This window comes from Sarcophilus harrisii, chromosome 2 (genome assembly GCF_902635505.1).
Source record: "Sarcophilus harrisii chromosome 2, mSarHar1.11, whole genome shotgun sequence".
Taxonomy (NCBI): domain Eukaryota; kingdom Metazoa; phylum Chordata; class Mammalia; order Dasyuromorphia; family Dasyuridae; genus Sarcophilus; species Sarcophilus harrisii.
Window position 1 is genome coordinate 418,418,311 of NC_045427.1, and position 14,525 is coordinate 418,432,835.

At 35.4% G+C, this 14,525-nt stretch overlaps 1 protein-coding gene across 2 annotated transcripts in view; it reads right to left on the minus strand.

Moving 5' to 3' along the window:
- CLK4 (CDC like kinase 4) overlaps positions 1-6,441 on the minus strand; it is a 37,138-nt gene extending 30,697 nt beyond the window's left edge. For both annotated transcript variants that reach the window (XM_031953795.1, XM_031953791.1), the window contains exon 1: positions 6,357-6,441. The gene's annotated coding sequence lies outside the window, so the exon portion shown is untranslated. The remainder of the gene's footprint in view (positions 1-6,356) is intronic.
- Between the last annotated feature and the right edge of the window lie 8,084 nt (positions 6,442-14,525).

A 14,525-nucleotide genomic window follows, 5' to 3' on the forward strand; every position in this document is an offset into this window, starting at 1 on the left:
TTTTTTTAACAACATGAAGATACTGAGAACAAAAGTTCGAGAACCACTGCTAGTGCAGACCATACCTGAGATAAGGTTTAGAAATTAAATTGATAGAGAAACTTAGAGCTAGGTAAGTGATCCTGGAAGCATAAAGTTTGGTTACTATCTCCATTTAAGGGAAAACTTTTAGCAAAGCTAACAACTTTATTACTTTTATGTTTTTGAGGTAATTGGGGTTAAATGACTTGCCCAAGGTCACACAAAACTAGTAAATATCTGAGGCTGGACTTTAAATCGGGTTCTCCTGATTCCAGAGCCAGTATTCTGCTATTGTGTCATCTTGATGCCCCACCAGCATAATCTTTTTAAAAGGTTAGTAAAACAAAAGTGAGAACTGTGTGAGAGGAAAAAAAAAAAGCACAAATGATGAATAAAGAGAAAAACAATGACAGTACTAAAATGCCTGAAAATAGTTAACTTTTTTAAACTTTTTTTAATTTGTGAATTTTCCCAAATTTTATTTTATTTTTTTCTGATCCTGACTAGTTAAATAAAACAATGATCATGTCAAAAATGTGTGTCCTATTCTATATCTTGCATCTATAACTTCTCTACTAGTGGATAACAAACGTCATCTTCAGTCTTCTGGAGTCATTGATGAGAGCACTAATGTCTTTCAAAGTTGTTTTTCTTTATGATATTATCATTGTAAAAAGTGTTCTCATTCGAATAATCCCATTCTGGGTCAGTTCATATAGATCTTTTCAATTTCCTCTGAAATTGTCCATTTCATTATACTTTATGGCACAAAATAAATCTTATTACATTCATAAACTATAATTGTTTATTAATTTTACTAGAGATGTACATTCCGTTTAGTTTCTAGTTTTTTCCCTAATCTGAAAAGTGGCTATAAATAAATATATGGTTCCTTTCCTCTTTTCTTTGATATCTCTGGTCTATCTGCATAATAATGGTATTACTCTTTCTAAGGGTTTGCACACTTTAATGACTTTAGGGACATAATTCCAAAATGGCTAGACTAATTCCCAGTTACACTAACAATGTAATTTTCCTCAAATCCCTCCAACAGTTTTCATTTCCTTTTCTGTCATTTGTCAGTATGATGAATATGAGTATTCTTTCTTTGGTTTCTTTTTTTCCATCCTTCCTTCCTCCCTCCCTCTCTTTCTTTTCTTCCTTCCTTCCTCCCTCTTTCTTTTTCTTTCCTTCCTTCCTTCTCACTCACTGCTGTTCTTTTCATGAGAAATACTTGGAAAGCTTCTATTTCATTAAGAATTCTTTCCCCTACTCCTTAGAGAAAGTTAGTTTTGCCAGATTTATTTTTTTTCCCCTCTTGGATTTAAGCTTTTATTGGAGTAACATAGCATATTCCAAAGTCTCTTTTTTCTGTAAAGGGGTAGTTGTAATGTTTTGTGTGATCTTCACTGTGCCTTGTTGATACCTGAACCTTCTTTTTGGCTGCCTGAAGAAATTTTCTTTGCTCTGTAAATTCTAAATTTTAGCTTGGTGTTGCTGGAAGTTTTATTTTGGAATTTCAGGAAGTAACTGGTGGATGGTTTTGTATTTTATTTTGCCCTCCAGTTCTAAGAGATGTGGATAATCTTCATTTACAAATTTTTGAAATATAGTATTGATAGGGGTGTGAAATTATATTCCCTTTAATCTATAAAATTATCCTGATCTGATCAGCTCAAACTGCCCCAGCCCCACTGCCAAAATCTGCTCCTGTTTACTCATTTCTTTGCAGAATGTTCAAAGCAGGACTATGCCTTGTCCCTTGGTATAGCTGCCAGGACCCTGCCTGCTGAGAAGACATTCTCTTTTCAGTGTCAGTCTCCATTTCTTTAATAGAACTTTGCCACTAAAGAAGTCAGTCTCTTAGCAAAGCTGACTTCTCATCCAATAATAAACTTCCATTTTTGCCACCTAAATCTCTTCAGGTTCATGAATTCTTTCTCTGTGCCTCTGACCAAAAGGGGATTTCCACAACTCTCTGCACTGCCACTAACCTCATCAGTATCAGTATGAGTTTTGGGGGATTATGATTTCTAGGCATTTTAATAATTATTAGATTATCTTTTATCGACCAGTTTTCTAGGTCATTCTCATAATATATTCCTTACATTTTCTAATACATTTTTATTATAACATTTCTTATTGTTTTATTGAGTTATTTTTTCTTTTTTCCATTCTAATTTTCACAGCATACAATTCTTGAGCAAAATTTCCTACCACCTGTTCTGTTATCAGTTTTCCTTGTCAATTTTTCTTCTGTAGTTATCCCATTTTTTATTTCATTTCATTTCTTCCAGATATTCTTGTATAATCTTGTAGCCAGGATTATTTTTCCCCTTGAAGTTTTACTTGGATTTATTGTGCTGTTGTTTTCTTATTCAAGGTTAATCCCTTGGGATTCTCTCAATCCAAAATGCTTCTACATAGTATTTGGTCTCTTCTTTGATTCGGCTTATATCACCTCAAGATGTCTTAGGGTGTAGTGTGTAGCTGTTACTTGGTTCAAATTTCCTGCCTATGGTCCTGGATCATTTTGCCAGCTCTTGCACGGTCCTGAGTGGTGTGGCTGACTCGGCACCAATTTCTGTTTGGCTTTGTGTCTTACCATATTTCAGGCCTAGATGCCTGGACACCAGAGGGGGGCAATTCTGTCTAGATGCTGATTAAGTTCTTTCTTCTTATTTTGTCAGGGCTCAGGGCTACTCCGATGCTCAGGTCTTCTGAGAAGATTTTTTCTATTACTGTCATAGGCCAGAATTAGCCTCTCTTTCCCCCTCTCTTTTCCCAGAGCTATCTAAGCACCTTCCTCACAAGGCTCTGCCTGGAACTTTTTTCCAGTTTAAAACTCCACAATTCCCCAATACTGACTCTTCCATAGTTTTGAGGACCGCTTTGTGATTCATGTACCTTCTACCTGACTTATCTAAATTCCCAGCTTCTAATAAATTTTATTTTATGCAATCTTGGATGGAGGAATTTATAGCTGAGTATGTGTATGTGTGTATGTGTGTGTATTTCCTGGCATTTAGAACTTTTCCTGGATGTTTCCCAGGGATCTATATTTCTCTAATATCATACTTGCTATTTTCCCCACACTTCTCTTTTTTACTCTCAAATAGGTTAAACAACTCTTTACAGTCATGCTTGCATTTTAAATTTGCATAGTAAACTATTTTTTTTTTAGTAAGAAAAGTGTATGTTTAAACTCTTTACAAGTTCAATTTTGCTAAATTATAAAATTTTGTTGTTTGTTTTTCAGTCATTTTTTAGTAGTGTCTGACTCTTCATGACTTTATTCTGGGGTATTCATAGATACTGGAGTGGTTTGCCATATTCCTCACCATTTCATTTTATAGTTGAGGAAACTTAGACAAATAAGGCTAGATGATACAAGAAAGTGCCAGGATAGTTTTGAACTCAGGAAAAGGTCATTCTGATTCCAGGATCAGCATTGTATGCTAACTGCCTTAAATTATAAAACAGTGAAGGCTAAATAAATGAGACTATACCGTACAACTCAGCTGGATAAGGATTTTGATAAACTTTCTTCTTAGAAATTATATTTTTTCTTTAAGTAAAAATAAATGATTATCAAATTTTAGAAATAAAATTTTAATTAAATTCAAGCATTCCTTCCCTTTCTCTACAGCAGATGGTGCTAGGAGTATGAGAGTTGGATCTGTTAATAACTCTTTTTATCAGGATCTGATAAAATGCTAGTGAGCCATCTAATGGGCTTATTTCTGTTTACTTTTTGTCCATTTATGCAGGAGACATAATAGGATGTAAAAACCCATGATTGATATGTAATTTATTAATTGTGCTAGATTAAGGCTTCTTAAACTTTTTCTACTCATGACCCTTTTTCACCCAAGAAATTTTTTATTTGATACCAGATTTGTAGATATATAAAACAGGTATACAAATCAAACATTTACTGATCAAATCATAATTTCATGGTTCCCACATTCCCTTATGAGACTCTACATGGAGTCTTGATCCATAGTTTAAGAAATTGAGCTCTAAGCTATTTTCTAAGACTATAAATTGCATATCCACACCGAGCAAGGGAATTTCCTCACCTGGGAGGATTTTATACAGATGAAATCACAGGCTTAGTTCCTATACCTAATAAAAGTATAATTTTTCTTGGTTGAAAGCATAGAAGTACAAAGTACAAAATTTTAGTTCTTGCAAAATTTAATATATTCTCTAGCTGACAACCAGTTCTTCTGCATTTTTCATAACTGCGGATTTTCCATTCATCCTATGACCCCAGATAGCTATCGTTTACCTATCTAATTATACTTCAAAATGGCTTTTGAAACTTTTTTCTTTTGTCTTAAGATTCCAGGCAAGCGATTTTTTAGTGCAAATCTTTGGTTCTCTTTGGTCCCCTTTGGTTCTTCCTATTTAGGGGTTCATGACTAGTTTAAGGGATCAAGTAGTTTGAATATTGCTTAATTACTGTCATCTAATAAATTAGTAAACATCCAATAAATGAGCCAACTTTACTAAGTGTACATTGTGCTGTGTACTGACAACAGTCCTTGCCCTCAAGGAGTTTACAATCCATTTTCATGATAAGATATTCTCGGAACATTTAATGAAATTTTCCCCCATAAGTTGTTTGTAGTTGAATTATTCCTTTTTTCTCTTTTAAATTGTATTTTATTTTTCCAATTACACATAAAGACAATTTTTAACATTCATTTTAAAATAAAATCTTGAGTTACAAATTTTCTCATTCACCTCCTTTAGACAGTGAACAGTTTGATATAGGTTATGTATATTCAGTTGAATTATTTCAGTGAGTAGTCAGTTTTGCTAGAATTGTCACAAAATATGTATCTAATACTTGTCTTAAACAATATATTGTATTAATACATCACACACACCTCTTAGCTCAAGTAGATAGGTTTTAGTATTGGGTTCTCCTTAGTACTGTCTCCCACAATCATTAGCCAGTGAACTCCTTGAGAATAAACACTGCTTGGACCAGGAGATCATTATATACTTCAACAACAATACTATATGATGACCAGTTCTGATGGACCAGGCCATCCTCAGCAACAAGATCAACCAAATCATTTCCAATGCAACAGTAATGAACTGAACCAGCTATGCCCAGAAAAAGAACTCTGGGAGATGACTAAAAACCATTACATTGAATTCCCAATCCCTATATTTATGCACACCTGCATTTTTGATTTCCTTCACAAGCTAATTGTACAATATTTCAGAGTCTGATTCTTTTTGTACAGCAAAATAACGTTTTGGTCATGTATACTTATTGTGTATCTAATTTATATTTTAATATATTTAACATCTACTGGTCATCCTGCCGTCTTAGGGGAGGGGGTGGGGGGGTAAGAGGTGAAAAATTGGAACAAGAGGTTTGGCAATTGTTAATGCTGTAAAGTTACCCATGTATATATCCTGTAAATAAAAGGCTATTAAATTAAAAAAAAAAAAAGAGAATAAACACTGCTTTTTGATTTTCTTTTTATCCCCAATATTCTATGCATAGTGTGTGCAATACAGTAGGCACTTAATAAATGCTTTGTTGACTATTATACCTTAGGAAATCCTTTTGTTCCGAATCCCTGAATTAAAAAGTTTGGAACTAGTTACTCAGAGATAGAAGATCTTCACAACAGTGTTTCTTCCAGAAGACCACAATATGTATCATCCTGTAACAGTAAGCCTGAGGCCATGAGATGAATAACCAAGAGATGAGTCTTAATCTTCCATGAATATTTTGTGTCTGAGCTCAGACAGTGCTGGCCTGAAGTGAATGAGAAATATTTGTTCACTCTTCCCACAAAGGAGCTTTACTTTTTGGGACAATATACTGAATATACCAAATAAATGAACGCATTGTTTCCTATTTTTGTTCATGCAGACCCGAGTCCTTTACATTTTATGTACATTCTGGATTAGGGAAAAATAAAAAGCTTTTTCTTACTTCAAACTCATAGTGTACATTAAATATTTTCGAAGGAAAGGGGTCTTATTTTCTGCATATGGAGAAACCTCAGACATGCCATCCCTAAGCTTTGTTTTAGAGTTTTCCTCCAGGTGGGGGCATCAATGAGCCAGAAAGAGTCACCACCATCCCTTTAGGGATAGGTTTAAATGTGAGAAGGGAGTAGGGGCCCCTATTTAGGTTAAAGATTGTAGCATATCAGTAGAATGTAAGCTCTTTGAGGATAGGGACGTTTTGGTTTTCTTTGCATTTTTCAGAGCCTAGCACAGTGCCTTATGCATACTTATTAATAAATAAATGAATGAATGATACAGAGCAGGAAGAAACAACAGAGATAGTTTCTTACCTGAAAATAAGATGATATTAAGTCACAAGGACTTCTAGGTCACACAGAGAGTGGGTAGACCGCAGAAGAGCTGATGTTTGAATTTAAGCTTCTCCAACTACAAGACTCTGCTGAAGCAGGAGAACAAATCAGGTGATTCTCTTGGTTTTTAGGGTTAATTCTAATACTTCTCAGGTGACTGTTCTCCTCTGGAGTGCCAAAGAAAATTTTACCATTCCTTCCTCAAAGTAACTAATAATATCCTAAGTGAACTTGATCCCTAAGGGCCTCATATGCAAATAAAATTACAGGAATTGCTCTGGAGCTGAATGTGCAAAATAAATTCAACTAATGGCCTTGGGTTATATATATATACATATATCAATATTTATATGGAATTAATTATACTGAATTTTAATGTGCAGAAATTTGCTATTGCTAAATGCATGAATGGAGACCTGATTCACCTTCTATTACTTTAAGACCACTAGATTTTTCTCTCCCCTCAACCATGAATTTCCACAACCTCAATCCTTTTTTCTTTCATTTACTATAATGTGTTCCAACAAATGTACTTTCTGCTTATTTAAGAACCTTTGTATTCCTTGATCAGCTTCTTTCTTCAAGCCAGAACAACATATTGGTTGACAAAGACCAGTAGCCTCCAAAAAGTTTGGGGGAAGTATATGCCCTGGTTTCAAATTCCTAATAGTTCCTCCACATGTAGCCGTTCTAGGCTCTGGATTTACTCTCATAATTCCATTCCCCTGGAAGTTTAAATCCCCAGAGCAAGACTTTTCCCCTTCAGGATTTGAAGTATAGACAGCCTAAGGCAGGGGTCCTCAAACTACGGCAGCAGGCCAGTTGTGGCAGCTGAGGACAATTATCCCCTTCACCCAAGGCTATGAAGATTCTTTATTTAAAGGCCCACAAAACAAAGTTTTTGTTTTTACTATAGTCTGGCCCTCCAACAGTCTGAGGGACAGTGAACTGGCCCCCTATTTAAAAAGTTTGAGGACCTCTGGAAGGAATTAAGGCTGTCTTCCCCTAGTGCTACTGCCCCAATATCATTTTAGACAGTTAGTATTGTTCCAATATCAGTTAACTCCATTGTTATTTCATTAATATCATCTAAACAGAGATTAGTCCTTCAATTGGAGGCAGCCAGGAGTTGTGGTAGATAGAGATTAACAAATCTGGAGTTAGAAAAACCCAAGTTGAAATCTGCACCCTGATATTAGCTTTAAGGCCCTAGACAAATCACTTAAACTCTACTTGCTTCACTTTCACCTATAAAATGGGGATATTTACACCTTACAGAGTTGTTGTGAGAATTAAATCAGATAATATTTGTAAAAAGCACTTATCCCAGAGATGAGGTCTAGATATGGGGTAACTAAATGAAATTAGGGTTTAATTGAGGTCTAGTTCCCCTGCAACCGCTTTGGATTCGGTGCAAGGATACAGAGTTAAATGAGGTCAAGTGGCGAGTGAGTTCCCTGCAAAGGAATTTACAGGCCTGAAAAGCTAGATTGATAAAAGAGATTTATTGTGGGGTTTGGAAGTAAGGTTAAAGTCTAGTTAAGGAGATGTTATGCCAAAGTTCCCTTTTAATGTGGTGACCCAGTTTCTCCAATTATCCTATTTAGTTATTCTGCCTTAGGTTATAACCTTTTCCTCTTAATGTTTGAGATAAAGGTTTTATAGACATTCCTTAACGTTTGGCAAGATAAAGGTTTATCCATTTGAGATGTCATTAGAATATCAGTAAACTCCCTCCTTTAGGTTATCCCCACCTAGGTCCCTCCATTCTGTCATTGTTCTTGTTATTCCATAAAAAGCTCGCTGCCCCAATACTCGGGGCTAGACTCTTTGAGATGATAGTCTTGTCTAGCCCTGGGATCAACATGGATCCATTGGTCCCAGTATTTCTCTCCATTTAATAAACTATTGAATTGGTCTCTAATCTCTTGTCTTTCTCAGTTTCTTCGGCATTACAGAAATAAGTGAAGGTAGAGATAAAAGGACACTGGAAACAAGATTCCAGTGGGCAGAGGGTCCTTGGGGTGCAGCATGTTTCGACTCTCTGTAAAGAGAAGGTTCCAACTTAACTCTTTTATAATAAGAGATTTAGCTAGAGGGGTCTGTGGGTAGAGCCCCAAAGTTGGCTCAGATTCATGTGGGGCTGGGACAGGCCCTGATCTTCTATTGGAATTCAAAGGAACCAGGATTTGTGAATCAAAAGGTCTGGGATTGATAATTACATCAACTAGGAGGGATTGGGAATCAGAAAGAAAGGAATAATCAATTCTTAAAAGGACCACACCCGCATCAAGAGCATCTGACACATAGTAAGTAATATATCAGTGCTTATTTCCTTCCCAATTAACACCAATTAGCTTTAAAAATGGATATTAACTTTTAAGGTATAGCAAGATCCAAAATATAAAACCCTCTAAAATTAGGAACTAACTTGATATTTACCACCTGAGTCCTTGGGGAGAGTGAGTTCATACTTAAAGTGGTAGCTACAAATATTCCTTCTACCATCTTTACTTCTGGGTGTGTCCAGCTTTTTGTTGCTTTCTTTCTTGCAAGTTGTACACTCTCTGGTTGCTTTCTGGGTTAGTTTTTTGTTGGACTAGGTCACACTGATTGATTCTCAGGGCTTGTTTCTGCCTAGGTTCAGTTGTTGTTTTCTGTCAGACCACCACTATCATCTCCACAACTGGATCTTTTGTGGCTCTTCTGACTTCTAAAACTCATTAGGTTATATTCTTGTTCATTCCTTCTCTGATACCCATTTATCCAACATCAGGAAAGATTAAACACAACAAACACAGAAAATCAATCATGCCATGTGCTCCTTAATGGAGTGGTGAACTGAGCTAACTATTCTGGAGAGCAATTTAGAACTATGCTTAAAGGGCTATCAAACTGTGCATACCCCCTTTGACTCAGCAATTCCATTACTGGGTCTGTATCCCAAGTAAATTATAAAGGAGGGGAAAGGACCCATATGTGCAAAAATGTTTATAGCAGCTCTTTTTGTGGTAGCAAAGAACTGGAGAATGAATATATGCCCATCAGTTGGAGAATGAACAAATTGTGACATATGAAGGTAATGGAATATTATTGTTCTATAAAAATGATTAACAAACTAATTTTTAGAAAGGCCTGGAAAAATTTATGTGAACTGATGCTGAAGAAACAAATAGAACCAGGAATACATTGTACACAATAATAGCAAGAATGTGTGATGATCAACTTGAAAGTGGTTCAGTGATCCAAAGCAATACCAATAGACTTTGGACAGAAAATGCCATCTGCATCCAGAAAAAGAACTAAGGAGACTGAATGTAAATTAACATATGCTATGTTCACTTCTTTTTTCTGTTTTTTCATCTCTCCCATGGTTTTTCCCTTTTGCTCCGATTTTTCTTCCCCAACATTATTCATAAAACAGTGTGTATTAAAAATAAATAAATTTATTAAAAACAAAATCCTTTTTCACAATCATATGGCATACAGGTGTGATAGAGATCTGAAACTCCTTCCCTACTTGGAGTTTTATAGTTGTTCTTCCTCTTGACTCAAAAGTTGTCAGGGAAGAGAGAATCATTTTTCAGGTTAATGCTTTCTGTATGCACATTTACTTCTGGCTCAACAACCAACTAGATGAAATTTTATCACCATGCATATGCCAATAAGAAACAGGCAAGTAAAAATTACACAGGCAAGTAAAAAATCCCTGGCCTTGAATAGGGCCAGGGATCCTCCATTACTTACCATCATACATTTGCAGAAGCTCACTAAATCTCTGCAGCAAGAAGAGCATATTAAGTATGCAGAAAGGCTTGAGTCCTTACTGTGACACTAGGAAACAGGGTTAGCATTAGAAAACTAAGTTGAGTTATCCTGCTGTAGAACTCTGGCGATAAGACTCAAAATGATGCTTCTTTTCAGGATTTTATTGCCATTGCTGCTTTTTCTTTAAATTTCATATCACAAAAAGCTATTATAATACACAGTTAAGTTACAATAGTTACTTCCTTTACTCATTTTATTATTTTAGGAGTATTATTTTGACAGAAAACCATCATTTTTCTTGTGTATGTGTGTGTGTGTGTGCGTGTGTGTGTGTGTAAATGTGATTCACACTGTGTGGTTCATAAGTGGTGAGGGGTCACCATTTAATAAAAAAAGCTGGAGAGATCTCTAGAAGCAAAGCAAAGTTTATTTTACATTCTAGAGAGAATGTTTCTGCCTCGGTTCAGTTGTTTTCCTCTTGAATTCTTCTAGAAGGAAAAGTGGGCATTTTTTAAGAACTGAAGATAGAACCTGATGAAAATCAAGTCAACAAAATCTCATTCAACTATTATCTCAACTTCAGACAATTGCAAATGTGACACATCAAACAGAGATGACCACTGTAAAATTATGCCACCAATAGTCACTCAAATTTCTGCTTCATAATTGTCATTACAACACTCCATCTTAGAGTTAGGGTTGGTCAAAAGTTGCTGATTTAATAAAAGTTTCCAGGAAATCCACTGACTTAAAGAGTAAGACATTTTTATTTAATTTAATAAATTTCTTTTTTTCTATTTTTAACAGATATGTAAATATCTTTCCTTTTTTCTAGGCTATATTATTTTATTTTAAAATCTTTTTTATCTTATTTAATGATGTGAGTGGGGTCCCTTTAAGAACTGACTTATTCCTTTCTTTCTGATTCCCAACCCCTCCTAGTTGATGTAATTACCAATCAAGGAACTTGGGGCTACACCCACAGGCCCCTCTAGCTAAATCTCCCATTATAAAAGGGCCAGCCTGGGACCTTCTCTTTGCAGTGGTCCCAAACATGCCAGCCTTATGCCTGGCATGTCAGGACCCTCTGTCCACCGGAATCCTATTTCTGTTGCCCTTCTTATCTCTACCTTTGCCTCTTTCCTTAATTATACTTTAACTTTACTTCCAAACCCCATTATAAACCTCTTTTATCAATCTAGCTTTTCAGGCCAATAAATGCTTATATTGGGGACTCGCACTGCCACTAGACTTCATTTAACTCTGGATCCTTGCGCCAAAATACAATGGAGTTGCAGGGGAGCTCCATTTAACTCCTTGTACCCCAAACCTGCCACTAGACTTCAATTAAACCCTAATTTCATTTAGGTACCCCATATCTATACCTCATCATTTAATATTTTGTTTTTCTCAATTACATCTAAAACTATTTAAATATTCTTTTTTTTTTTCAAGTTTTGAGTTCCAAATTCTCTCTTCCTCCTTTCCCCACATGGAGAAAGCAAGCATTTTGACATAGGTAATGCATATGTAGTCAGTAGCATACAATATTTTAAAAACAAGTTAATAAGCTTTGTTTAGGGGAAGAGAGAAACACATGTAAATTCTTTTGCATATCTCTATATCTTTGTATCCTACGTTTGGAGGCTCTCAATTCACATTTTCATAGTAATTTCGCAAAGCACAGGGTTTGTTTTTTTCCTCCTTTATAAGTGTGCAAACATTTCTACTTATTTAAAATATTCCAAAGAATATACTCCCTCCTCTCCTCCAGAAAATAATTCATTGAAAGCTAGCCAAAGAGTAAAGTGGTTTAAGAGGTAGTCGGGATATATTTCCATTAAATTATTATTGTTTGTTAGGGATAAAGCTAACTCTTACATATTATCTAGAAACTTGCATCCAAATGCAAATCTACAATAGTTAGTTTTCTGGTTTACAAAAGACCAAAGCAACCTTAGATAATGGAGGCAAAACTTAATCCAGACTTTAGTTATTTTAGGGCATTCTGGGTGGGTTTCAAATTGTGTCATCCTACTCTTTTATGTTTTAACCATGTGTTGTATTCTTTTCATTAAATAGTTTTATTGTCATTGTCATGTCTTCCACTGTAAAATATGGAAAATAACAGATAATTGGTGAAATTTAACTGGCGTTCAGGAGAGTCTAAGGCTAGATACGTAGCTTCAGCTTCATTGCATAGAGATGATAATTGAAGCCATGGGAGCTGATGTCACTAAATGAACAGGGAGAAGGAAAGGGACAAAGGAAAGAGGTATACCCATGGACATTTTTGAGTTAATTCTTACCAGTTCAAGAGAATTAACTGTTAAAAATTTTCAGTGTGAGCATTTATACCTTAGAAACTGGCAAAAACTACAAATATGGCTTGATGTTTGTTGTGTTGATTACCTAGATTTAGGAAACTGATGGGTAAAATGTTAATGATACACATTAACCTGTTAAGTATATTGTATTTATATTTCCCCCCCCCACTGGAAAACTGGTTATTAAACATTTATCAGCATATCTATGAATATACTCAGAGTTAGTGGGAATGACATAGATGATAATGGAGATCCAATAATAAAGATTGAGAAAGAAGAGTTAGATAGGTAAGAGGAGAACCCAGAAAGAACAGTGTCATAAAAATCTAGAAAGACAAGAATATCCAGGAAAAGATATTCACTAGTGTTATCATGCTTCTGAGAAGTCAAGATGGCTATGACTTGAAACATTTAATAATTAAAAGATCATTCACTTATAATTTTGGAGAGAACAATTTCAGTTGAATGATGACTTTGGAAATCATATTTTAAAGAGTTAAGGGAATAAGAGGTGAATAAATGGAGGTACCAATTTAAAAAATGCTGAATGAATAAGTTATTCCAAAGTTCAAAATCTTGGAAGAGGAAAAAGTTTCAAATGAAATCAAGGAAGTTGAGAAGACTGAGAATCTAAAGTCAAAGGGTTCTCTAAAGAATGGAGTAGAGAGGAACACTATGAATCATAATTTAAAAGCATTGAGAGAAGATGGGAAAATTGTCAGAACTTCTGTTCCATGTATCTGTGGATACTTCATCAAGTTGGACATGTTAATGATTGTCATCATGTAATATATTCACATAAAATCAAGGAATAATTCATTGTGGTATTCACAATTATTTGAATTGCAAAGCTTGTAGCTTGAATTGTTGTTTGTTAGGTTGGATATGGTTTGATAGCATAATATTCCCCATTATTGGTAGAACTTTAGTATATGCAGAAAAACATCAGGGAAATTGGCCAAATATAAATCTCACTGCAAACAAAGAAAATTTTATTTGGAAAAGCATGTAAATGGCCCTAGATCTATTTGTTAAAAAGTGAATTTAGAGAGAGGATTCTGGAAAGATGACATAGTAGGTTGGTAAATTTCAAGTTCTCAAGATTTCCTCCACGAATAGAACAAATTTGCATCTCAGGGCAAACAGACTGGTGAAAAATTAAGATTTGGGGCAGAATAGGGGTCCTCCTGGTACAACCCAACAAAATCTGAAGAAAGACAGTAGGCTAGGATTAACCCTTGTGAAGTGCAAACACCTCTGGGCTAGCTCCTCAGAAACACCAAGTGGGGAGCCTTGGGTCTAGCGGGGTGTGGCTGGAGCATCCACAAGAATCAGAGACTGTTTGTGGAGTTTGGAGGTCTGAATCTGGGAAGATTGAGGGAACCTTGGCAGATCAGACATACCAGGCCCACCTGTGCTGCAGAGATGCAGCCCTGTGCAAGAAGGAATCAGCATCAGATAAGTGAAAAAGCAGGGGGGTAGGGATGCTGTTGGCTGTGGGCATTTGCAGGTGGGTAGAGCTCTTAGTAGGAACCAGGAACCTTGGTCAGAAGGGAGAGCTCAAGTGAAGCTAGAAGCACCCAAAATAAGAAGTGCTTATACTAATACTTATTTAAAAAAAATAGTGAACCAGCAAAGAGGAAAGTACCCCACCTTAGAAACTTACCATGGAAACAGGGAAGATTGGGATTCATCTTCAGAAGAAGACACTGAACTAAATAAAGTTTCTACCCCAAAGAATAACATGAAATGGCTTCTTCCCCAGACAGAATTTATAGAAGAATTCAAAAAAGAATTTAAAAATCAAATGAGAGACATTGAGGACAAATTAAAATAAATAGATAAATAAAAACCATCCAAGAAAAACAAGAAGATTATGAAAAAAAGGTTAACCAACTAGAAAAGGAGATAGAGTCTCAAAGATGAAAATAAATTCTTTGAAAATTAGAATTGGGCAAGGGGAAGTCAGTGAAGCTATGAGAGACCAAGAAGTTAAAAAAAAAAGACTATAAAGCCCGAAAAAAACAGAACAAAATGTGAAACATTTTATAAG